The sequence below is a fragment of the Bombus vancouverensis genome, chromosome 11, assembly GCF_051014615.1.
Source record: "Bombus vancouverensis nearcticus chromosome 11, iyBomVanc1_principal, whole genome shotgun sequence".
NCBI lineage: Eukaryota > Metazoa > Arthropoda > Insecta > Hymenoptera > Apidae > Bombus > Bombus vancouverensis.
In genome coordinates, this window is record NC_134921.1 from 13330181 (window position 1) to 13354558 (window position 24378).

At 42.9% G+C, this 24378-nt stretch overlaps 1 protein-coding gene and 2 long non-coding RNA genes across 4 annotated transcripts in view; 2 read left to right on the forward strand and 1 right to left on the reverse strand.

Moving 5' to 3' along the window:
• Nucleotides 1-6879, forward strand: part of LOC143303362 (uncharacterized) — an 86373-nt gene extending 79494 nt beyond the window's left edge. Inside the window, exon 3 of the long non-coding RNA XR_013059554.1 lies at nucleotides 6226-6879. This is a non-coding gene — a long non-coding RNA (uncharacterized LOC143303362). The remainder of the gene's footprint in view (nucleotides 1-6225) is intronic.
• Nucleotides 1-24378, reverse strand: part of SpdS (Spermidine Synthase) — a 192227-nt gene that overhangs the window by 109659 nt on the left and 58190 nt on the right. The gene's annotated exons all lie outside the window — the stretch shown is intronic.
• The window catches only part of LOC117154733 (uncharacterized), a 58284-nt gene continuing 53621 nt past the window's right edge, over nucleotides 19716-24378 (forward strand). For both annotated transcript variants that reach the window (XR_013059552.1, XR_013059553.1), the window contains exon 1: nucleotides 19716-23961. This is a non-coding gene — a long non-coding RNA (uncharacterized LOC117154733). The remainder of the gene's footprint in view (nucleotides 23962-24378) is intronic.

Consider the following 24378-nt stretch of genomic DNA (forward strand, 5'->3'; position numbering starts at 1 on the left):
AATAAAAAGATTTGTCACAGTTTTGAACATTTTCGTTTTGTTTATTCAATCACGAATACTCGGTGTTGTCAACGTTTCATTGTACAATCTGAATAAAATAGCATATTTCATCTTTTTCTACTCTACGATTCAGCTTCTAAAATTAATTCTCGTTCGATTCAATGAAAATTTTATATATAAATGAAATTTCTATAAACTCGATATCGTAACGTTTATTTGTATTGGAATTAATGAAAGCCGACATTTTTTCATGATATTTCAATTAGATATTTCCTTTGGTTTAATTTTATACATTTTCCTAAAATCAGTGAACTGCAAATTGTTATAAATTGGAAATCGATAACGACAAAAGCTACGACGTTAATAATTCTCGAGTTAAATACTCCTGTAAGAATAACCATAGAATCGAATACTACCAAGTGTCCCTCTAAATACGAAAGATTTCTGTTTTTGTGATACGAGCTCTAAGACTTTGCACCGTGCTCTGATACACGTCATTTTCATACGCTTTAATTATATTTAACCTTTTTGCGAGTGGAATACGTTACTCTGGAGCATTGCCGCGGGCCAATTAAGTTACACAAAAGCAATTACGAAGAGAGCTACTTTAAACTCGTGAATGTATCGTAGGTTAAAAAACCATTTTAATGGGAGCAGTTCTCGTGGCGGTTGCCTTCTGCTACTTTCCACGTCACGGTATCCTCTGGCTAGAAACGCGACTAAAACAGTTTTTGAAAGCAACTCTCCAAACAGAAACGTTTAACGTTCTTAAACCCATTAAAAATGGATAACTACAAACGCGAAAGTATTTTTCTCGAATAAATCGCAATAATCAACTAAAAGTCAACTTTATGTACGTTGATATAACGTCCATACTCGAAACAGCAAAGACAGTGTGAACAACCTATATATACATACAGTTGTTCTTAATGACGTTCGAAAAGTGTCAACAACCCCGTTGCTCGAGACTTCAAGACCGAAGAAAGGCAGCCACGCGCCAGCGATTCCATGGTTGGCGAGCACCTTGTCCAAGTCGTCCGGCAAAGGAAGAAAGTGTTTTTTTGCGCTGTGTTTGTGATCTCATTGTCAGTGAATCGACTGGTCGAGCAACGGGGCCAGGGGCAACGAGTCAGACTTAAAGAACAGAGATAGAGAGGAGGAACAAAACGGATTGGGTTCTCGTATATTTAGTCACGGTCCTGAACGCACGTGTATCTGGAGCCATGATTGAACGAGCGATGATATCATCGGCACAGTACACAGCCACACAGGGAATTCCCTTGTTTCTCGTGACGCAGAAATAAGTTCCTATTGGCCGACCTATTTGCCTACTAAGTAACCGTTTACACGTTGCCAGCAAGGCAAGAGGAAAAACGAGAGAAAGAAAAAAGACGCGAGAGAATGGTATTGCTTCTAAAAACGCCATTAACGATCATCGATTAGAAACGAATAAAAGTGACCAAAGAACGATATAACGCGTATTAAATGTATTACGCGTTCAAGCCTTCTTCTTCTTATTCGAGGCGTATTACGGATTCGATCTAATCTCAAAGTCAATTACTACAAATTAGTATCTCCATTGCAACCATGTTACACAAGCAATTTCTCGAGATCTCTGTGTACATAACGCGTTCTGGATTAAGAATGATTCAGAGTTAAATTGTAATAGCTAAATTCAAAGTTGCCTTCCAAGTTCCAAATCTGCACATTTTGAACGCTGACTAAAGCGAAATTAATTTAGGGCGGTTTTAACGGAAATTACCGAAAGCTATCGCTGGAATCGCAAATTTTCGAGTTGCTCGTAAAACCTCGAGTAATTCGCCGCTCAAACTCGTCGAACATTCCGAGATCCACCGTGTCGTTAGGTGACTCGCTGGATAGAACAAAGTTGACGTCCTACTCGCGTACGTGTGCATACGTACGCGTGTTTCAAAAATATAAATCGGATAGAAAATCGCGGATAATGACGGTAGATCGGAGAGTAACGTCTAATCTACTCTAAATAATTTCTTGCGAATCGATTTGCGTAATATGTACGTAGCGTTTGCCGCGAAATATAAAATATTTGAAACTTTCTCTACGTTTTTAAAGTTAGAGCGGCTACAGCGAAGAATATTTGTCAAACACAATCGTTATATTATTATTTAAAGGAAACCGAAGGCAAAAGAATTGAAAATATAAAAAAAAGAAAGGGCAGAGTTTTACGATACGATAAAATGAGCCTGATAAATGATCTACTATAGAGTTTGTACCAGACAATTTCGAAGTTTACATGCGAGTTAAAGCGTCACTCTCTTTTTGTCCAGAATTGTCGTCGTTGCGAAAGCTGTCTCACAATTAACATACAATTCCGTCGAATATCTTGTACAACTTTCGTAGGATTCGTAAAAAGATCGGAAAAATCCAATGCCTAGAATCCTTCGATCGGCTGAAACCTAACCAAAAGATCCGTCGACGTTATAAACCGTTCGAACTGAAGTTTCGAGCGTTCAAGCTCGAACACGATTCGTCCGGAGCCTCCATTTCCATCGTGCAATTTCGTAATCACCGTTGTTCACGGAATGCATAATAAATCGAGGGCCAGTCTGACAGTCGCTAGTCGGAAGGAATGCCCATCGTGCCCGTGGGACACGCGTTGCAACGTGGCGCGGCGTTGATTGTTCCAGTTGACATTTCCGCAGCGTCTGTGCGAATTACGAAAGTTTGGTCTCGCGTCTCTACCCGGTTAGACTGCGGCGCGCCGTGTGACCGCGTTTTTCGAGTCGAAAAATTGGGTTGTTGGCCGGGCGCGACTTCGTTGAAGAGAGAAAGACAGAGAGAGAGAGAGGAAATCCCGTGGACGGTGTTTAAACAACGGAGAACGAACGGAAGTAACATCTGGGGGCTCGCGCGCTTTTTCGGACGATACTTCGGAAGTGTTGATTTATCGCCGTTGCGTTCGTCATTCGTCACAGCACGTGTCTCACAGTTTCGTATACATATATGTATATAATACCCTTTCATTTTCTTTCTTCTCTCCCTTTTTTTACGTAATTAGCGACGACGTTTCGATGAAGGGCGATGTTTGGGGTTCGACGCTTCGTCGATCGCTTGATCGCGAATTCAGATTTATATCTTTCGAATGTGTCGCGTATATATCTTTTTACGAAGTTTCTCGTAATTGCCGATAACGAATACATATATGATATCCGACCAATTGACGAGATACGTTTAAAAATCATTTCCGTCGATTTAAAGATACGTTCGATTCGACTCAGGAATATCTCGAACCTACTATCTCATATCAATTGACAACGTTTGACAGAAAGGTAGTCAACTCGAATCCCTGGTATTGCCGTTTTCAACTTAATAAACCGATAGTCAATCAGCCAGTCGAATACCACGCTAGTAGCATTATCATTTCAAATCCGAATATCGGAGTATATCATCCGGGCGCCCTGATAAATCAAGTTAGAACGCCATAGATCAACGACGTGCGAGCCCAACGTTTTGCGAAATAGCAGAATCGAAGAGACTCGAATCACGCTTTTTGCCATTTTAGATCCGGTCACAGAGATTCGATACGAGGCAACTTGAAAAAATTTTATTTCCGGATTAATTCAACGAAGCTAGATTAAAGATAGGTATTATTAAACTTTCATACTCCACTGGCACTGTCATTTTTAAATACCATCTCTTGGTAAGTTGAAAATGTGCGAAATATCATAAAGAAAATAAATATTAATGAGCTTTAGCGACAAAACGTCGGATTAATAATCTGCGTTAATTACCATATTAATTAGTATATTAACTCTCGTAATATAGCTATGAATTTATATCGCGATATAATTATTTTCGAAAAGGGGATTATTGGAAAATTTAGACGATTAATTTTATTACTCGGGGTTCTCGATAAAAATGTTTATCTTTTATGGATAGAGCAGCGAATTTTTTTCTTTGACTATTTTTGCAAATCTCAATTTCACGCACATTCAAATTCTTTCATCTCGCATCGGAGTTACTACGCTCTACGTTGATCTATCTCAAGAGTAAAAAAAGTGAATGAATAAATCCTTCCGAATTGAATTAAAAGAGTCTCTAATTATGTAAAAAAAGAAAAGGAAGAAAATGAAAGATGACGAGGGAAAAGTAATTAATGTACAAGCAACTTTCCGGAGAAATTTTCTTCTCTAATTTTCTCGACCGAGTCATCTATAGAACTGCTCCAGTCTCTTATTACATCATCCAACGCACAGCATCGCAAAAGATAACAATTTCTCGCATATTCCCCTTACGCGATTTTCGTTCCTAATCATTTTCCACTTTGATACGTAACTTTTGATAGCGTGACTTGTCACGAGTGGCAAAGTTTAATATTTCTAAGTGGTTTCCGGCGAAAAAACTGTGCAGTTGGACGGTGGCAGGGAGAAAACTATGTCGAATTGTTTCGTAGCCGAATGCTCGGACGAGAGTGCACGCGACCCAGCTACGACTTCCGCCTTGGATCGTCCCCATTTAAATGCATTGTTCCCTTCCATTTGAGATGCGTCGCTCGATGTGACGCTTTAGAAGATCAAAGATATGCGGACCCAACGAGGAACGAGGAAACGAAAGTGCCGCGCCGAGCATCTGTCTGGTAATCATACGGCCATCGGAATTTCTGCACGATCGTCCGGCAAAACGCGTACGAATTTTCTGCCTCTCTGGGTCTTCGCGTTTAAAGAAAACGAGAAGTAGAAAGAAGCAGTTCTATCCTTTCCTTTTCGAAAAAGGAATAAAAGTAGTGAAAAAAAGACATGGATTTATAGATGGCCGACGAAATACGTAGGTACGAGAAATCGTGAAAAATCGTTTGAATTTGTAAAAGATGAAAAACAGAGCCGATTTTTCGGTCAAATCTGACCTATACCTTCTTTCAAATGTATCTGCCACTGTTTGTAAAGGTATCGCTATATAGTCCGACCATCATGCTGAAATTCTACGTGCATTCCAACGTAATCGCGATCCAACGATTTCGTTTGTACGGCAGCGCGTGCGCCGGGACTCTGCCAATACGGTCTAACAATTTCCAACGGTTCCCGCTCGGCGTAGCTAGGCCACAAGGGTACACTCGAGGAACTAATTTTAGTTTTAAGTAATGGTGGCGCAACACGCGGCCCGGCCAGCCTCGTTACGATTCCTGGAAGGTCGGTCGAAGTCACGACGACGAAGGAACCCGAGCGAGTCCAAGTGTCGTCTCCGATCCATAAACACTCGAGAGAGAAGAAGCTTGTAAAGACCGGTCTAGAGGGACGGTCCAACGATGAACGGGGTGGATGGGGAAGGGTTGCAGCAGGCTGGAATGGTGCATCGGTTTTTAGGATCGTCATGGGAGAAGAAAAGCTCACGGGTACGACACGCTCGTTTCCCTCGCTGGACCCGACCCCCATCTCTAAAAGAGTCACCGGGGACTGCTTCCGGCTACTTCCTGTCTACGTATCTCCACGAGCAAGCTTCGGTTTGTTTTATTCGAACGTCGAGAATAACGTCCAGGGAATACCTCGTCGACGAATAAGTTATCGCCGTAATAATAAGTTTTCGAGGAGTTAATTGAAAGAATACGATGCATCGACCGATGCGTGGTTAAGCATCGTGGCGATCGGTCGAGACACGCGTGTCGTTGATTCTTCTGACGCAAAATATTTGGTGCGTTTAGGACGAACGGACCGATCGATCGTTGGCACCGAAACATAAAAGAATGTATTCTATTATCAACGTGAAAATGCATCTCTAGCGAAATTTTCGAACAAGCGGATTGATACGAAAATTCGTTCAATGTGTTTGTAACTCGTTAGTGGAATACAGCTTTTCTGGATTTTGATTCGACGAACGAGGCAACGTTTCTTGCAATTAATTTAATTAACATCGATACGACTAGGGACAGGGTATAACGTTTCTCGCGATACTCCAAGGAGGAGTGTCGAATGTGTGTCACCTGCTTTTCGTTTTCATAAGAAGTTTTTAATTAACAAGAACTGTAGAACCGTGATAGAACTGCAAGATATTGTATTTACAACCTTTATCTTTAATAGATAATAAATAACCTATAACGAACCTTTAATAAATCCTTGATAAATCTTTATATAAATAAACATCTTCGATAAATAATATCTTTGATAAGTGTGAAATATTATCACGTACGTGAAAACGTGAAAACCTTTAATCTGTAACAACTTGTTTAATAAGAATTTCATTCTTTCGTTGCAGAGCTTTCGGCGAGAGTTCTCGTGGACGTCGACGATCGTTGTTTCTACGTTCTACGCTCTACGTTCGGTGAGTTAGAGCTCCGTAGTTGGAAACCTGTTTCGTAATCAGAAGATATTAGATCGATAATACGACGAATTCTGCATTGTCCTATAAACTATAGTACCTATATACAGAAGTACATTCGTCTGTGTACAACGATCATTTAGCTGCTAAAAATTCAGCATTTCCAATGGACTCGTTCTTGTAAAGTATCCATGTTTCATCGTCTGTTACCGTTCGCTCCCAGAATGCTTCGTATTGGCAACGAACAGACGAAGCGAAGGACAAATGGTCAATCGATCCGCTAAATTCCCGTCCGTTAGTTGGTGCAGGACCCATTGGAAACACAGTAGAACGAATCCATTATACGAAATACCTCTTATCGGAACGTTCTATTATTTCGAATAAAAGCGGGGAAATTCTTCGGGTTTAATCGACACCAGACACTCTCGTGCCGACGTTGTTCCGTTACGACAACCGAGAAAAACCTAAGAGGGAAAATAACACGTTCCATCGCTGCCTCGGCTCAGGCATAGAGGAGACGACAAGGTTGGTCAAGGAGTGGCGAAGGGCACTTTCGAACTCGGAAGGGTTTATCGCGTATAAACGCGACGCTGCGAGGCACTTCCACTCGGCACGTTTACTGCTGTCCAATAAAAAGAGTCAACGCTCGATCTGGTATTGGGGACATTCTCAAATGAGATCGTAACTCTCGAATCGCTACCCTCTCGGAGACACGTCGAAACGGCTTCTACGATTATTGCGAGAAACTTATGCAGGTTGCAAGCAGGTTTTTAAAATAGTACAAATTATAATTGCTCATATATTTTTGTTTCGCTCGTCTTCCGGCTTTACGATGATTTCCGCTCACAGAACCGCTTTACACAAAACGGAACTAAACATTAATACTGAAACTTTGAGACTCGGCGCCTTCGAAGGACTCGACATTCGGGCAAGGCCATTAATGACCGTTCTGTGAAACGACGCGATAATTCCATGAAATATCAAGTCCACGCGTAGTGAACGTTTCCAGAGATTGTTTGTGTTGTTGAAAGCCAGAGTTCAATCTCAAATGCCTTGATTTTCCAAGAAAATGTTCGCAATTGCGTATAATGATTTGAAACGAAGTCAGAATACTGATAGTAACAAGGAAAACAGATATTATTCCATATCCCACGAAGCGTACTTCGCGAAAGTAATTTATGTATCGTGAACATGGAACAATTTTAGCGGGAATAAAAGGCAACCTCAGCGAAGTCGCTGTACGTTCAATTATTTCAAGTGGATCTTAAAGTACAATAAGACGTTTTTTTTAGCGAAGCAGCGATATATCAAGAATATCAACTATTTTATACCCGTCCGTATTGTCCGTGTTCTTTGACAAAAAGAATTCCTTTCGTTAAAATCCGTGAAAGGATAACAACATAAAGATAAGTAGCTTTTATCCGTCGTAATTTCTCTCGCGAAATTAGCGAATCCACTACTGTACCGGCGACTTAAAAAGTTAAATCACTCTTTTAAATTTCAGGAAACCGTGATATGCGAACAGGCTCGCTTAGTATATTCCCATGACAGCGCTCAGATACCTTTTACCCTGAGCTGTACGAGTGAAATTTCACGCGAGCGACGCTTATCAATTGGCAATATTTCTGTCGCTTAAACGAGTCGGCGATTCTTTCTCTCTATCTTGAGTCGGCGAATATCTGTCTCTACGATAAACAAGCGGCTTCTCGCTTCTCCAGTCCCATTTGGTGGCCCTCGTGTTCGCTCTTCTACGTTGTTCCCATCTTCCATTCAGCTGGCGTTGCCGCCTTCTGAATTCTATTCCGACTTCCGTTACGCCGTTGAAGATCGTCGCTGGCTGGCTGGCAGAAGCGTGCCGTGACGTGGAAATGCAAATTTCGCCCATGCGGCTCGTTGAATTATTATTTTAAGTCCCGTAACGGCCATTCGCTACGGGAAAATCTCATGAAAATTAATTTATTTTAATGCACTCCTCGGTCCAGGCCGGGGCTGCAGCTGGGAAACGAGCAGACGAAAGTAACAGAGGAGAATCGAGGGTGGTGGAGAAACGGACGAAGAAGCTCGAAGGGAAACGGGTGGTGAAGAAGCAGGGAGAGAGAGAGAGAGAGGGGGAGCGAGAGAGAGAAAGAGAGAAGACTAGTTTTTCGACACCCCCGTTCCAGACTTGACGACCGATTCGGAATGCCGAATTCACAGCCGCTCTTCCACTGCGGATCGACCAATATTCCGATCGCGCCTCCACGGACCTGTAGATCTCTCGAATACCGTGTTTCGTTTAGACTTTTTGACGTTCGACCGAGGCACTGAAATTTCAAAGCGTCGCAGAGAAATTCTCCAGACTGACAACGAGAGAGCAGACTTAAGAAGAATAAAAATAAATTCGTCGGAAAGAACTTATTTACGCGCCACGTTACATCGTTACGTTTGAGCGTTTCCAGTTAAACAGCACATACTGTATATTCGGGTTTCTTACGTCTGGTGCAAATCTCGATTCATCGATGAATCTAGCAGAGACCTTGCTCGATCGTTTCTTCCGTGCAATCCCTGGATCTTGTCGATCGCGAGCAATCTATAGACGTGGAACTGCGCCGATCTCGCGACTCGTATGGAGAACTTTACGGGACGATAATGGACAGATTTATGAGACGGCTTATCGATCCTCGGGTAAATCCAATTTTCGAGGTCGACGCTCGCGTACAGCCAGCAGCGTTTCCCTCGCGAGATGCGTCGCGAGTTTCCTTCCGCCCAGGGAACGAGAGGTTAATCGTCCCAAGAAATTTCGAGACGTTCGCGTGGCTACAAATTGAAATTTGCACCATCCAGCTATAGGTATAAAAATACAGGGAAGCTTAACGATCAACGAGAAAGGCAAAACACGATTTAAAGGAGCGACTGTGTCGATCGTGTCGTTAGATGTCTCGACAAATTGGAATATCGATTTTTGTTTCGGCCGACAGGCGGCGGGCTAGGTCGATGGAAACTGATGAATATGCACTGTGTTCCTTGGGCTTTTGCTTTGATCTCGCGGTAGAGTTTGTATCGTTTTATGACTTGTTTTAATTGGTGACTGTAATTTCATTTACAATTTATCGTTTTTCCTTTGCCACTGTCCCTTCAAATTTACTATAATTTCACGCGAAATGAACGTCGTTCGGCAACGTTTTCGTTTAACCAACGATATACGATTTATGCTTGCTGGTTCGAATGTATTTGCCTAGCAGAAAAATACTACATATTTGGATTTACGCTCTTTATTTATTTCACGCGAGCCAGGGGATGTAAATGGCGTAGAACGTTGGAATTTGGATGACCGACGTAAGGTTGCATTATACCGCAACGATATGCAATACGTAATAATAGATGATACTCACTGATTCAAGGGAAGAAGGAACAACGTTACGTGGGAAAATAACGTTATCGTTGAAATTCCCAGATCGTATTTAGAAATTCGGTGGACACGCGTCTGTCCGAAAGACGAGAAATCGTTCGAAAGCTAGCAATTATATTTAAAGAAACAGATTCCTATAATCTAAAAATAAAGCGTTTGCCCCGATATATCCGTCTCTTAATTTACTTAATAATTTTCAAGCAAGATCTCGACGCTTTAAATTCCTAATTACACTTAAAAGTAGAAAAGACTAAAAAGAAAGGAGAAAAGTCATAAAGATAACACATCTAACCATTGAACCGGTGGATAGCAATTAACGCCGCTCACCAGGGTCTGCCGTGGCTCAAGAATCGAGCTCATTCAGCGGTGGAAATTATTTCGGAAACTCGTTCAAAGCTCGTCGACCGTGGCCGACGAAAGGCGATGAAAACGAACGAACGAACGAACGAACGAACGAAGGTAAAACTGCGGTCTGGTCGTTGAAGCTGGCGCGCTCCGTCGTCGAGAACGAAAGAAGGTGAAGAACAAGTGCGACAAGGCTACCACGGCGGATCTTCATTTCCGCGAACTCAGCCCTTGGCTTTCGGACTTCTCGAGCTTTTTCGTGGTTTAAGGACAGCATCGAGTCAAGAACGTCTCTCCTCGCTCGCCTCTCAAATCCCATCACAAAGAATATCCACCCTCTGCTTTCTATCTCTCGTTCCAATTCACCCCTTGCCTCGCCTTTCATCCTCTTCGTTCCTTCTACACGTTCCTTCTACTTTTCTTTCTCGCGATAGTTTCTCAGACGTCGTCGTCGACTATCGTTCGTCCTGTTCGCACGATCCTAACTTCTCGTTCGTTCCATCTCGCTCGGTCGTACTCGCGGTACCATCGACATCGAGAAAGAAAAAGAAAGAGTGGAACGGCGGCAAAGATAGCCACCCTTAAGTCGCGAGCGCTCACATCTGACGGTCGATGAATAAGGGAGTCGCTATTTAAATTGTAATTTCGGCCGTGCTAAAGATACCGGGGGATTTGCTGAGAAATTTTTACGATCCGCCGCGTCGCGTTCCTACGCCGATTTAATAAGAAAGACGCTGCCCGCTTTTCCATCTGCCCAATGACAGCGGCAAATTTTTTATCTCTCTTACGTAGCTCCGTCGAGTCGATTGAATTTTTCCAGTTAATCCGTACGAATCGTTGTCACAGCGTTCTCTGAGCTTCCCGGTAGCTCAATTTTTCCTTTAACATATTTTACCGCTCGATCGAACGTTTATTATCTTTAAAAAATGACCCATAACGACTCTACTTTAAATCACCGCGTCCATCACGATTTCTATTCTAGCAAATACTTAGGCCACTCTCCTTTTTCCCAGCCAACATACACGCACGGAATCAGGCCAGGTTATCGCAATTTACATTCTGAATGAAATTGAAGAGACGCACCACTCCGAGTATCATCTGACGGATTTCAAAGAAAACTTGTACACGGAAATGCATCGTTCCTCCTCTTGAATTTCTCCAGTTCTTCCACGAGGAATAACTCTTTGTATCTATGTCATCCTTTATCTTACTTCTCCTTCTTTCTTCCCTCTATTTATATCCCTCCCACCCCTCTTTTCGGATTCTTATTATTCCAGTCGCATTTTTTCCTCTCCCGCAAGCACTGAAAGAACACGTCTAAAGGAGGAAATAATAGCTTTCTGGCATCGTGGAGCAGCTTCGATCGGTTCTACCGTTCTCCAAGATCATCGTTTATTACTTACATTTTATTACACGAAACGATGCTCTTGCAAAAGCACGTTTTAAAGGAACGATATTGCACGCGAATAATTGCGCTTTTAAACGAAATGAAAGCTAAGCTTTCCGATACTTTCGCAAAAAATATCGCGAAATTACGAAACAGATTTATTGAAATTTCCTTTCCATTCTTTGTTATCCGACGCGTTATCTTTATTTGAAATTTGGCCGAAGATCGATTCGATGAGTCGTTCATCGCAGTGGGCCAAGATTTTGAAAAGGCCTTTACGCAGTCCCCCTGCGATTCGTAATTGGACTACGGATGCTTGTACATTTATGCTTAACGTTTGAAAATCGTACACATTAAAAACTGTACAGAATGCACGTAATACGTAAAGGAAAGTACAGTAGGTAAAAGAAAGTCATAATTGTCCATTTTCTTTGTAATCGATCATAATTGTCAAATAAGAAAAGAACGACAACGATTATTACGATAGCTATGAGATTTCCAGCTGTGGATTTGAATCAGGTTCGATATTTTTAACGAGGTCGTACGAACGAATGCCTTGCGCAGCTTTGGATGCATGCCACTTATTAAGCCGCGTCATCAAAATAAATTCCGCGTCTAACAGTAAGACGGATAGAGAAACGTTCTGAAATTGCTAGTACTAAAGCGCTACGTTTGCCATGCTACCACCTAGATTCACTTACACGAATGAAACATCAATTAATCGCCATTGAAACATCTGCACTAGTCGTAGAAATATTTCATCGTTATTCTGAAAGAAAGGCCTCGGATCGAGGACAGTTTACAAGTAGATATCTGCAGACAAATTTCGTATCGAGCTTCCAACATCCACGGAGCCGAGACAGTAGGTTTTATTCGTTCTACGTATATTTCCTTGGAAGATTGAGAAGAAACGAAGACGAGACGCGTAAGGAAAAGAGTATTCCTTCCGTTTGAATCGTTCACGGAGACGGAGAGGAAGCTCTTGCCTCCCTCTAAATTTCCATCCTTTGCAAAGACGGTTTCCTCGTCCGTTATTTGCTCCTTTCCTTTCATGCTCCGCCAGCCAACAAACGTACACGTATATTTAATAGTCCATCGTGACACAATAGCCGGGTGAACGGGATAGCGACGAGACATAGGAACAGCTGGGATTCGGAATTTCGTTTAACCCGTATAGAAACGCACAAATACGAAATAGTTTCTGCTTCGAGGCTATCGTTTTTTCTTCGATTTCGGTGTGATCCTCGCGACAATTTTCCGCGAATCTTTCGCTTCCCTTCGACTCGTCGCGCATCAGCTTCTTCTCTACGCGCTCAGATAACTTTATTTTCGGATTGAGAGCGCTTCTAGGATGCTTTACGTCGAGAGCCAGGAGGATTAACCGCATATGAAACGCCATTTTCACGAAATGTACGTAGTACGTGGTATCCAGTTTTCGCAAGAATTTTCCCCGAAACTTTTCGAGACAGCCGACTCTCGCGGTATTTTTCATTTACAGGATTTTACTCTTCGCTCGATTGTTCATCGTTTAGCGTGTGTATTTCGGTGTGTAATTTTGCGCATAGTTCGATAGAGATAAATAACGCAACTGGGATAAAACTGATGGTATCTATTCGCGATAATGGCCACTTAATCGCGATAAACGTCGCTTAAGCGCAACTCTAATCCATATAATCGTAATAAATTCGACGTGGCTTGAATATTAATCCGAGGTTCGGTATAACGTTGATATATGTATTGAAATTTTAGTACATCGGATCGCTTGTATCTTTAACGCCGATTTTTAGATATTATACGGAGGAAGTTCGACGAAAGATATTTCGAAGGGGAATAAATGAGCGAATTTTCTTTAATTTCCGAATTTAATTCGCAATTTTAATTTATAATCTGGCGATACCGTTACGACAGATTGATGAGATACGATAGTCTCCGATTCGTTTGTCTTACAGCCAACGAATAAGGGAGCCGTCATTTACATTGTAGATGACCACGATATCCGCGCGAAAGCAAACCTTCAATTAGACTCGGTTACGAAGGTAGACGCGAAACACGCGGAACAAGTAAGCCATAGTCCCGACTTCCTAATAGACTCGGAAATCAATTACACGGTATAGTTTTCGCTTTTCTTTTCTCAATTTCGATATTTTACCAGGAGGCGAACGCGATCTCGAGACGAAACACGCGGCCGTTTAAGTTTTAGCAGCCATAAATACATGGAAATACACGGAAAGTTTATTGAAATGTCTACGCTTTATTAGGTTGACCAAATTTCGCAAATCTTTTTACGATCGTAAATTGTGCAATCCCGAAGGGAATATATCTAGGCGATCGTAACTGTAAGAGTCGCATAAATCTGTAAGAGGCAGCACTACGTCACTCGAACACGTTAATTATTCTTTTCACGTTGAATTTCTAAGAAACCCTATATTGGATACGTGATACGACAAGAGGCAGCTATACGGGGGAAAAAGATTAATTTCCACGTAACAAAATAAATCCTCCGATACGTGACATTAATGACTCAGCCCTGTTCCGTGCAGTTTAATCGCTCAAAGGGTTACCGAATCTCCGATAAAATATTTCCGATGCATCAATTTCGAGAAAAGTTTTAGGTCGTACTACCAGGTGCTCGAAATCAACGCGAAATTTATCGTGGCGCGTAGCCATTATTGTCACACACGTGTTCGCTGATAAGAAACGAAATGGACTCGACCGCGTCGAACCAACCGGAAACGATCTTCAACGAGTCGTCGAGTATTAAGATCTACGAGAAACGTAACTCGTTATTTGTAACGTCCGATTCGAGATCCGAGGAATAAAATAATTATTCAGAGAATACTAATACAACGCGAAACAAACATCAATATCCGACGTTGTCGATCTACGATAAAGTCGCTATGAAAAATTACGAATTGATTACCTTCCACTCTTAAAATTATATTTTTCCAGTAAATGAAACTTTAGAGATTTTATTACTTAACATGCTTCAGAGACAAGATTGGTTTTAGACGTTCAAATGATATCTTTTCCACGAGACAGATCGATAGAACTCGATTCGCGATTAAATAAAGCGGTTTACAAAGAAACCGCAAGCAACGAGAAAAGTCGAGTTAATTATCCGGTACTTAGGGACTCTCGATGACTCGGGGCACGCTCTGTCGTCGCGAATTGCTTTTGCAAATGTTCGAGCCGAGCTATCAAACCCTAACGAAACGTAATTACCTGGTTGCAATAATTTTCTATATTCTTTCTTGCACCGTGAAGAGATTGCTTGCGATTGGCTCGTCGTCGGTACTCGCAGAATCCAGCTTCAGTCGCGAAAAACAACCTCTGAAGTTTTATTTTTTACTTTTTCTCTTTTTCTTCCTGGCAAAAGGAATTTCCGTGATTCGCGAGTATATCGGCGATCTGTCTCGAAACAGATACATTAATATTCCACGATCTCATTGATATCACAGAAGACAAAACCGTCGAAACAAAGCGACTCATTTTCCTCGTCGCATGCAATGCGAAACGAAACATTGTTTCGCTCTCACGTGACAAATAATCATTAGGAATTCTAATTCAAGGCGATATATACGTCGACGTTATGGCTAAGTTTGGATCAATTTATCTTCATACGACTACCATCACCGCCACTTTTCCAAACAACGTTTCGCGTTTCTCATGGAAAATCGCGGGAGATGAAACGCGGCAGCCACTTGTTCGTCGTTACGGTCGTTTGCCGTAACGTACTCGAGCTCGGAATTCTGACGTGACGCATAATGCAGAATGCATTCCATTCAAACGTACATATATGCAACTTTGTATGCGTGTCCGTACGTCAACGTTCCGCTGGCTGTCTCGCTCGCTGAAATGTAGTCTTAATGGTGTTACCATTCGGCATACCGGATTATGATTTAGATCATTGTTCATAAATCCATCGCGTTGTCAACGAGCGAGCAACGTCCTTTTTTATTTTATTTTCCAGATTCTAGAGATTCGAGATTTTTGCAGCTCCGAGTAATTATCGCAATGGAGATTCTTCGACGCGAGTTATTGTGTTTTTAAAAGAAATATTACGATTAGCAAGAGCCTTCGGCAAGGATATGGTAAGAGCGCCAGTTTCTTCGTAAGAATGGTTTCGAGAATAAGTTATTTCGTTCGCATAGATTTACGGTCACTCGAGAAGATCTTCGTGCATCCCATTTAAGCGAGATGTTGAGCTTTTTGGCAAGCTAGAAATAGCTCCGAATGCGTTTTTAGACGGTTGCTGTTATAGGGCGCTTGCGAGGATTTAAAATTAAAATGCGAATTCCAATTTTTCTCGTAGTAATATTTTGAGGTTTATATTTTAAAATATTTTACTTGCACGTGACATCTGCTACTCTGCATTTATAATTTATTTCTCTAATAAAATGCTCATGAAATATGAAATAGTTGCTCCGGCTTTTTAAATAAATTCATGCTTACGAGAACATAAAATTGAAACAAAATTTCCAACTTTTGCCACTGTACTTTGTATATTTTATTATAAATTTATATTCGAAGAACTTTATTCGTTCGCGTATCGAATTTTCCACTTCTTTTAACGAACTGTCTCCGAATGAGTTACCGTTTTTCTTTTCCAATTTACTCCGGATGAATCAGTTTCTTTCTTCCTAAATTCTCACACATTTTTACAAGAACATAAAGTTAGAATTCGATCAGCTATTCTCCCTTTTGCAAAAATTTATTTAAGAAAGTTGATATCTGTGACATCCGTTGCTTATGGTAGCCTTGCAAAATTTTTCTATCCACGAAACTATTGGCAAAAGATGCGGGTCAGGAAGAGCGGTGGAATTTTTTAACCGAGCGCCGCATCGAATTACATTACACGCTGAAAGCATATAATTTTAGGTTAATGCAAAAGTTCTGTCATCTTTTTGGGCTAAAAGGGTACTGTGAATCTGTACGCGCGAAGGTGCAATATCGCGCAGAAAATTGCATTAACAGCGCAGAACGTGTCTCGACCTACTGTCTCGTCGGCCGTGTTTCCAACTGACAGTCATTGAACGCTTATTACATATTCACACAACACTGTATCACCTTGTCGAAACGATCGTTTTCCTTGATTCGACGTACGCGTATGCTTATTGTTAGTCCCGTAGCTCATCGTCGAGTAGGCTATTATTATTTTTCTACCATAGCTGAGCTTCTAATACGATGTTATTTATAGAAAGACCAGATACTATCATCGTAATTCGAAGCGAAGAACAATTTCTCGATGGCACTTTTACACTTTTCGCTCTGTGGAAATAGTTGGTTTCGACAGAACTGCATCCACGACGGAATTGTAACGGCACGGCGAGGTAGTACGTTCAATGATCGTTCGTAAAACGGATTCCGCTTCTCTTCTCGCGGACGGCAGACGCTTGCACGGTTGATTTGTAAAAGAAGCGTTTGGCGAAAAAGCCCGACAACGTCCGGAACCGTATGAAACCGTTCTTCTTTTGCCCGCGCTTTTATCAGCGCGTCGAACGTACGCTAGATAATATCCTCGTAAATATATGCATGTACACTATACGCTCTTCTGCCGTGCATATGCACCGCCGGAAGAACGCGCAAGAGACCCGTTGTTGCAACCATCGATCGCAAAAGTTATGTAATGAGTCTTCGCGAAATCTAGGTTATTCGAGTGCTTCTACCCCTCGTCGACACGCACTTCAACCCTTCAAAAACCTCGTACGTGCAAAATTCCATCCCCATCGCATTTAATACGCGATTCTTCCTTATTTTTGCCTCGATTTCGCCTTAGCATCGTTCCGTATTCGTAAACGTGGATCTTCCTTTTTCAAATTGTTTCGTTTCAGTCGTTTGAGAGAACTTGAGAAAAAAATTTTCAAGAAAGACGCGTTTCTACGTGATTGGTGCAAAACGAAGGGTCGTTTCCATAGAGAATGATTCGTCCTAAATCTTGCGACAATCGAAGAGTTTATTCACAGATAATAATCCTTAAAGAGCCGAAGTCGCAGGTGCGATTAGCTAGATTTATTTCAGCTCGCATAAGTACGTAAGTACGGAAAGGGATACGCGAATCGACCGATACTGCTCCCAGTTTGACCGGTAGTTTATGATCCGGAGGGAACGATATTAGGACTCGAGGATTAATTTTGCAGTTGCAAACTCCCTAAACTAGAGGGTGCGATACATTTACTTGTATTGCTTACCCCGAACGTTATGCGGCTACACCGAAATCTGGGTTATCGAGTTGGAGTTGTTGAATTTCCTCCAAAGGCAGTCGTGCCTCTCGTCAGCACATTTTGATAGTTTCTATCGCATCTTTGCTCGCACAAAGGTCAAAACTGCAGGAAATCCTCGAATTAACGTACAACGCAAAAGTCGCGAATAACCAAAAGAATTACACAAATGGAATGTCGTTTTCGATAAAATAGTTGGGTGGAATGCACTTTCGTTGAATATCATTCGGAAATAACGTCATTTCTCCTCTTCTTTGCGTCGAAAAAATATACCGCTTTTACTACAACTATATGTCACAGAAGTATGTCACAACCGACATTCGTTTTTACTTTATCCTCTACGGCTTTCGTATTTCTTCTTACCTCTCTTTTTCCTTCTGTCTCCTCTAACACGCAACACGCGTTATCAAATTTCAAGCCATTACACGCGATGCAATTAAATCGAAAATCTCACTACCGTTCGAAAGTTCACGTTCGGTATGCTCCGAGTTGCTCGTTTTACGGATTTAACCAAACGAATCGAAGCTCAGTTCGGAACGAAACAGAAACGATCGGGGGGAAAACAGCCCGAGAGAAAATCGAGGCCGTTTAAAGGCATGGCTACGATTGGCCACGACGTAGCGTGCCAATTAAATTTTATTATGATAATCGAGTCCGCGTCGGTGGCGGCGGATCTTCAAAACGCTGCATCTGGAAGCAGCCGCGGGCTGCGAACGGGGCCGCTTCCTCTTTCATCCAGAAACTAGCTACATAGGTCGGCTCGATTAGCGCTCCAGGGAACCAACTTTGAAAATCCGTCCAGCTCGATAGCTTCTCTCTTTCTCCCTCTCTACCTTTTTCTCATTCAACGAGCAAACTTTTCGTAGGAATCATCACCACCAGGAACCACAAACATACGAGTGAAATAAGACGACAAAGCAAAAGGAGAAAAAAAGAACAGCGTCCAAGAAGCTAAAGCAATCTCATCGAGAGCAGAAGGATCGACGCATAGTTCTAACGGGCACGCGAGATACGTAATATTCGAGATCGGTGTCATTACCGCGGATGAATAATGGAACGCGTACAAATGCGTTTCGAAATCGGCGCTACTCGCGCGCTGTACGGATATCGCGATCGTACCTTCGCGGCTTCGCCGATGATAATCTTAATGAAAGGCGAAAGGAGAAGTTGGAAAAAATCCATACGTGTTTTATCGTTACGTACTTCCTGGAACTTGGCGTTTTAGTTCGCACGTTGAAAAGTACCTCGTCGTTTCGATACCGGAACGAAGAAAATTTCAATAAACGTATTAAACTCTGAAATAAATGTTTTCCTTTGCTTCTAGAGGCATCTCAGAAAATAAAAAGACAGAGGGTCGTGTTCGTTTCAACGTACGCAGCGAGATCCACTCGCTAAAAACCCTTACCGCGATCCAATTATCATTCCGCCAATCAGCCCCGCGAGAAGGATATACGTACTACCTTCGCGCCAGTAAAATTCAAAGTTACTATTCCCCGGGTAACTTCCTCGGACGTGGAGGTAGTAAAGGAGAGGACAATAAAAAGAACGATAAAAATTCCGCAAAAATCTTGCTCCTTAAACGGGGTCGCCCGGTTGAAATCCGACAGGCTGGCCGGCTTGCCAAGCTGCGCGCACGATCCACCGACAAAATAATAAAAGTTTCACGAAAAATCTACATTCGAACGGGGTTAAGGCCGCGAGCTCACCGGTTACGACTCTCGGGACACCCGTTAGAATATCGCGAAGAAAAATGACATAAGACATCCCTGTTCCGACTCGGGCGCCATATGACCGTCTCTGTCGCAAGCTCTTCCCCTCTGCCGGTTCTCCTTCCCCCACTACCGGCCGCCGATATCCTACTACCGTCATTCCTTGCCCTCTCCTCCAAGCCAGCTAAGCCCCCTGCCCGCACCCACTCACCCACCCACTTACACCCCCGCACTTTCACGCACGCCACACATAGAACCAGCGTCGTCACCACTACTACGCGCCAACGTCGACCGTATCGCCCGTACTACTACCACTACTACTGCCACCACTTCCACCAATCCAGTGACCAACGCTAATTGCAGTCAGCTCATCGTTTTCCGTAAGCATAGGATAGTCGGTGCTGAAAGAAAGGAGCACAGGCGACCCGAAAAAGCAGGACGAGCCGAAGGAGCGGAGAAAGATAAAGATAAAGGAACGGAAAGGTCGGAGAAACAGGGACGGAGATAGGAGGAAGAATATCGCAGGAGGAAAAAGAGGAAAAGGAGGAAAAGGGGGCCAATTACGCGAGGCTAGAGAATAGAAGACGGAAGAGAGAAGAGAGTAGTCGAGCTTGGAAGCATAGCTTAGCGTGGACCGACACGGCATATCCATAGACATATACACTGTGTCTATGGGCATATCGACGAGATCCGAGAGCGGCCGAGCACGACCGAGCCGGGCCGACTCGGACCCTGCGCGCTCAACCCAAACCGGAGGAAGCATAGTTGCATTTAAACTGCCATCCCACTGAGGTCTCTCTTCCGTAGTGTTGGAGTAGTCTGCGCTGGCTGGGCCAGCCGCACTCGACGAGTACGTGTCGCGTACCTTGCACCGTTCACCCGCACTCTCTTGCACCATATAACCGGACACTCTCTCGCGTGTGACACTTGCTTCTGTCTGTCGCGCTCACCCTCTCGTACGCTTCCCGTCTCGTCTCGCCTCGCCTCCTCTCCGCTTTGTTTCGGGGAAAACGTGCGTCTGCTGGATTCTCAACTTGCAAGAAAGAAAAAGGGTTTTCGTACGAGGAACGGACCCGAGCGTTTTCACGCCGAGTTCCTTCTCTGTCAAGACTCTTGTGCATCCTGCTGATTCAAGAACGAAAAACTTGGGAATCGAGAAAGGAGAAGAAAGAAAAAAGGAAAGGGGGACGGCGGTATCGGTCGTCGAGTATCGAGATCGAAATGTTTCCGGAATAATAGCGTTCAGTCGCAATTTTCACCTATTCGACTAGATGGCCAGAATCTCGTGGAAATCCAATCGATCCTACGGTGTCTGGAATAATCTTCTTTGTCTTGTTCGTGTCCGAGGAAACTCCAAGTTGATTCAGTTGAGTGGACTAGCCGGGACTGTCAAAGTTGCGCCTCGGAGTCAGCTGCTTCCGTTACGTCGAGCCGCAGACCCGTGTCTATAGGATGTCCTCGAAACGCGCATCGAGGTCTTCGTTTATCTTTCGAGTGATTTCGACCGATCTTCGACGAAAAAGAAAGAGACGATGTACTTCTCGGGCATCGAACAAATAAATACGAATGGGCAGATTTCGGAAAACGGTCGGGAAAGTAGACGTTGCCGTTTCACATTTTCGTGTTCCCTTTGTCCAACTCGGTAGTAACTTGTTAGCCGGGCGCCTTGCAATTTTAAACTCCGCTGCTCGTCGAAGAGAGAGCCTGCTCGTTTTTCCTCCGTGAATCCCGACAGCTTTTCGCGTTCCCACCCGATCAGCGAGAATAACTTGTTGACTTTTCTCTCGTGAGGGCAACCGCGACTTTTTCACCTGTATCGCACCAATCGAATTTAAATTTCTACAACGATCTTTATCCGCTATAATATTTTCCAAGAACTCGCGGTCAATCTGTTTCGATGCAAGCCATCGTGTTCTTTATTTTCGCAAAGATTCTTCGATTTGCTCGCAACGCTGTATGCATGTTACGCGGGGCCACGTCGATCAATAAAACACGGCTATTTCGATCCGTGAATTACGTAATTTCCCGAATTTCCCTAGCCGATCCTCGCTGCTCTTTCTTGTCATTGTGCTAACGAATTTTTCATATTTCTAACGAACAGAAAGCAAACGAGACGCAAATAACATCGGAATTTACCGTAGCCGCCTTCACCGCTGTGCTATTCTTCTCGTTCAATTTCATCACCGGTTTCTTTCTCGCAATTTTCGCAAGAGAACGCACAGAGAACCCATTATGCCACTACGGTAGTCGTCGACTTGAAATTATCGATTCCATCGAAAACGTTTCTTTCGCTTGTACTTTTCGCTCACCACCTCGCTCACCAAGAACGCTTTATCAGTTAATTAGCCGAGTTAATCAGTGTCGTTTCAAAAACAGAGGGCCAACGAATTTTTCGGGAATCTGTTTCGAGATTTATCGTGATTTTCGATGTTCTTGTGATTTTTCGTCGAACGCGTTCGACCGATATTTTCCAACGCTCCGACGTTGGTAATTGGACGTGGAAATCACGTATGACGTAAGATTTCATCGAGTATTCATCGGTGTGGAACGAACAGGAAGATTCGAGGCGAGAATTTCTTACGAGCTTGGTTTTACAATGCATTTTTCTCGTTCTCCACGACGATTGGTCCATACGAAAGGTATCGAAACGCTGTTGCTACGTGCTCCGATGGGGGCCACCTTTAAAGCCGATATCGCGGAACGAAGTACATACTTACTTGCTATGACCAGGCGAAATGCTTAAAAGTCCGAGACCGATGATCTCGATAATCTTCTACGATTTCTGTGCAAGGTCCAACATTCTCGATCGAAAGAGACTCTTCGTTCCACTTTTGACCTTTCCCAGCCCATCGATCGGTCTCTGCGATTTCAAGACCTAACCTGCTCTTTCCTGCAAACCATTCTTCGCTTCTCCATTCGTATTTTAATGAATTCTAATCGTGTTTCGCCGAAATGACGACCTTCGTCGAGAAGACGATTTCCTTCGATCGATGAAACGGACGGAAACGTTAATCGCCAATAGATTGGAAAATATTCGAAAATCGAGAGAGCTGACGCGACGACCATAGCCCCCAAAGTGTCGTGTATCGTGCGAGGCTCGTTTCAGAATGATTCCTTTGCTTCCGTTCCATTCGCACTCGTAAGCGCGAATTATCGGCACGAGGCCAAACTCGCGCCCCTTTTTCGCGCCTCTGACATTTAGTACGACGCTGTGCCAGCTTTGCCAGTCTCTTTACGTTTCTCGAAATCGTCGCCTCTCGAAATTAATACATCGTCGGAAATCGGTTCGATATCGATGTCGAAGAGAACATAAACGAATAAGGAACCGCGCGGATTAAAGCGAATAGTTTCAAAGAAAGATGAATCGATGTGCGGCGTTGGAGTTAAAAGCGACATCGTTCGGTGGATGGCGCGCCGACAAATTGTAATTCCGATTCGCAGCTTCTGCAGTTGTCGGTTGATACCCGGTTCCGTGTCGCAGGCTCGTTACGAGCGACCAAAAGGTAATTTCTTACTCGGCGTAATAACACGTTCCTGTGTACACACATTGTCGGCCACTTTTCCGCAACTATTAGCCCAATTAGCTCGGACCAGCTTCACCGTCAACTGTTGCACGCGAGTTCTAACAACGAATCGACGGAATTGGACGCGGCAACTGCCTATCGATCAATTAGCCATTCCGTCGCAACTTTGCCCTTCCGTTTTTGAAAATGTCATTAATCGGGAACGGATAATTTTTCGATGGTTCGCAGCAATTTCTAACTTGGATTTTCTGGCCCGGAGACGCGCTTAATCGTCGCGTCTGTTCCACGTTGGCGAGCTTTTATCGATCAAAAACGATCTCGCCTGCGATTCGTCGTTTAGAAATTTCCAAGTACTTGTACAAACGACCCTCGGGTTTTATATTTACATTCTTCGTTTCCATTGTCTTGACATATTTCGTAGCTTTAGCAGGATATTTTGGTGCGAAACTGCTCGTTTTAAGAGACTTCTTTCAAGAGAAAGCAAGAAGTTAATTAGTTCGTGATAATTAAAAAAACTCGTTTCTTCCTTAATGTTGGCTGTGGCTTGCCGATTTCTAAATAGTCAGTAGCTAATTTCTAATCTCTTAACTTCAGGTTCCTTAGATGCGAAATAATTCGTTTCATGAAACGAAAATATTTTTTACTTCGTATCGTTTCGAACTTGTCGATTCGCTAGCCTAATTCTTTATTTTCCATCGATTAAATCGAAGAATAATAAAAAACATTTGCCTCCGTCAATTAAAACAGGTATTCATCTAAATTCATTCTCCCCCGACGCTTTATCCAATTTTAACTTCGATCCTTTTAACTCCGACAATATCGAAAAACGATTAAAATCTTTCGATGAAAATCTTTCCAAAGCGAAGCTCTTCTTTCGTTTCCCTTTTTTCTTTTTTTTTTTTTTCTTGTTCGAAAATGGTCTCTCGATACTCGGCGCAGGCCGAGAGAATTCGTCTGCCCTGTGAGAAAATGAATAGAATCGATCGATCCGAGAAAGGGAGTAGTAAATTCACGCGAGTGATCGGGAAGGATTGATGAGAACGGTTCTTTCCAAGAGCGAGGAACAGACGACGAGCATCGTTTTTCACGTTGGACGAAATCGGTGAGTAGAAAACAAATCATTTTTATCGACAATTTACACCCTGCTTTTCTTTTTCTTTCTGTTCGTCTGTCTCTTTACGTGGTAGAGTTTAGACGCAACAGGGTCACATGTGACGCCATGCGATCCCTATGGATGTACTTCAGAAGGGACTCTACTCTAGTTCTGGGAACCGATAGACTTGATAAAATGTCTCTGCGTATACGAAGGCGGAGACGTTAAAGAGACACGAGGACATAAAAGAAACAGAGATAGGATACGTTGTTGAATAATACATGCCATTATATCATCGACGAAAACAAAGTGAAATAACACAGCAGTTACATCTTTTAATGTCGCTATAGTCGGCATCAGAGGAATAGATGGGATAAATAAATTTTTGTAAAACTAACTTCCTTTAAACCACTCTTGCCACGAACT